The sequence below is a fragment of the Salvelinus sp. IW2-2015 genome, linkage group LG11 (genome assembly GCF_002910315.2).
Source record: "Salvelinus sp. IW2-2015 linkage group LG11, ASM291031v2, whole genome shotgun sequence".
Lineage (NCBI taxonomy): Eukaryota > Metazoa > Chordata > Actinopteri > Salmoniformes > Salmonidae > Salvelinus > Salvelinus sp. IW2-2015.
This window is the reverse complement of record NC_036851.1, coordinates 31,844,149-31,846,969: the sequence shown is the minus strand read 5'-3', so window position 1 is coordinate 31,846,969 and position 2,821 is coordinate 31,844,149.

Below are 2,821 nucleotides of genomic sequence, written 5' to 3'. Positions count from 1 at the left end.
CGAGGGGGAATGGGAGAGGGCGAAGAGAGAGGGGGGAGAGAGGGGAGAGAGAGGATGAGAGACAGGAGAGGGGGAGAGAGGGAGAGAGATAAGGGGAAGCGACAGGAGAGAGGGAAAAGGTAAATACATTTGACTTTTAGCGAGGTGAGAGGAACATTAATGCTCCAATGTCTCCATCTCCATCTCTCTCTGTCTAACTGTCCTCCAATCTCTCTCCGTTTCTAACTGTCTCCATCTCTCTCCTGTCTAAACTGTCTCATTCTCTCTCCTGTCTACTGTCTCCAATCTCTCTCCTTCTAGACTGTCTCCATCTCTCTCTGTCTAACTGTCTCCATCTCTTCCTGTCCTAACTCTCGCATCTCTCATCTCTGCTCTTCCTGGTCTCACTGATCCTCCATCTCTTCTGCTCCTGTCTAACTGTCTCCATCTCTCTCCTGTCTAACTGTCTCCATCTCTCTCCTGTCTAACTGTCTCCATCTCTCTGCCGTGCTAAACTGTCTCGCCAATCTCTCTCTGTCTAACTATCTCCATCTCTCTGCGCCTAACTGTCTCCATTCTGTCCGGCCTAACTGTCTCCATCTCTCTGGCCCTACTCTGAACTGTTCGAATCTCTCTCCCTTGTCTAACTGTCTCCATCTCTCTGTCCCTGCTCTACTGCCTCGCATCTCTCTCTGCTTGCCTAGACTGTCTCCATCTCTCTCCTGCTAACTGTCTCCATCTCTATGCCGTGTCTAACTGTCTCCATCTCTTCCTTGTCTAACTGTCTCCATCTCTCTCCTGCCTTAACTGTCTCCATCTCCTCCTGTCTAACTGTCTCCATCTTCTCTGCTGCCTGAACTGTCTCCATCTCTCTGCCCTGTCTAACTGTGTCCTCCATCTCTCTGGCCCTGTCTAACTGTCTCCATCTCTCTGCCCTGCTAACTGTCTCCATCTCTGCCTGTTCTAACATGTCTCCATCTCTCTGCTGCCTAACTGTCTCCATCTCTTCCCTGTCTAACTGTCTCCATGCTCTCTGCCGTGTCTAACTGTCTCCATCTCTCTGCCTGGCCTAACTGTCTCCATCTCTCTGCCCTGCCTAATTGTTCCATCTTCTGTCGGTGTCTAACTGTCCTCCATCGCTCTGCCCTTGCCGTAACTGTCTCCAGTCCTCTCTGCCCTGTCTACGCTGTCTCCATCTCTCTCCTGCCTGCCGTAACTTGTCCCGATTCTCTTCCTGTCTAACTGTCTCCATTCTCTGCCGTTTAGGGGTGGTTTAGGCCTCACCATTTATCTAAAATCGTTTCTTAGAACATATACATTTCCAACAAAAGAAAAGAAAAGGCAGCTAAATACAGAGGACAAAGCGTCTGGCTCTGGTCCAAGGCCCTGCTCTAAAGGAAGCGACATTCACGTAGCAGATTAACGGGAAAACAAGAGTCTGGTTTGGGACTCTGGTAGCGGATTAACGGGAAAACAAGAGTCTGGTTTGGGACTCTGGTTACTGAGAAACAGGAGGACTGCTCATTGTGTGAATAGAAAATAAATCAGGTAAGACAACACGTCTGTGTTGCAAGTTGAAATCCGAAGCGAGACTTTCTTGAAAGCCACACCCAAACCACCCTTCTCTCTCTCACAGTGGTCTCCTTGAAACTTGTTTTTTTCATCTTCACAATGTGTGTCACAATAGAGGTAGAGAAAATGGCTGAAAACCTTGTGTGTATGGTGATACATTTAATCTAGCTGAAAAGCTTCCGTTGCKRCTGAACAGTGCACCTCTCTCATTAAAGCGCATATGACATTTGCAGTGAGTGAATGGAGGAGCGACCTTCATATTGTAAAAGAAAGAGACAGTAATACTGCTTTATGGAGGGTACCCGTGTAGTCAATCATAAGTAACAATGTCCTACACGGTACTAAGTGGGGGAATATTTCTTCACATATTCATGCAGTCTTCAGAGGAATTTTTGTTCTGTCAATGGAAATTCTCATTACTTTATAAATTACTTTATATTGCTTTACACTGTATGCAATCATGCGGATCTGTAAAATGCCTTTGGTTAGGATAGACTAGGACTGGGTCAGTGCCCTTGGGTTGCTGTGTCCACGGTGACACGATGTTTCCATCTGTGGAAAATGAAAGGTGTTTGAAATGGGAATTGATCAAGAAAGTGTGTGGATGTGTAAAAACAAAAAAACTCTTAGCTAATTGACCCTGACATTTCTCTGTCAGAATGTACCAGCATGTTAGAATGTACCAACATGTTAGAATGTACCAACATGTCAGAATGTACCAACATGTCAGAATGTACCAACATGTTAGAATGTACCAACATGTCAGAATGTACCAGCATGTCAGAATGTACCAAGAATTTGTACCAGCATCTCCCGAATGTACCAGCATCTCAGAATGTACCAGCAAATGTCAGAGTGGGGTAACCAGATGTCAGAATGTACAGCATGCGAATGTACGCGCATGTTCAGATTACCATGTACCATGTCAGATGAGTAACAGCTATGTCAGAATGTACCACAAGTTCAGAATGTAACCAGCAGTCTCAGAGTAAATAGCATGTCAGAGTGTACCTACATGTCAGAAATGTATCTATGCATCTTCAAGTAGTATACTAGCATGTCAGAGTGTACCACATTGTCAGAAAGTAACAGCATGTCAGAAGTTACGCAGCTCTCAGACGTTAAATACGCATTCAGAGTGTACCGAACATGTCAGACAATGTATCCTACATCTCAGAATGTACCAACAGGTCATGTAGTACTCAACATGATCAGAATGTCCAAATTGTCAGAATGTCCAGCATCTCAGAGAATTAAATAGTTCATGTAC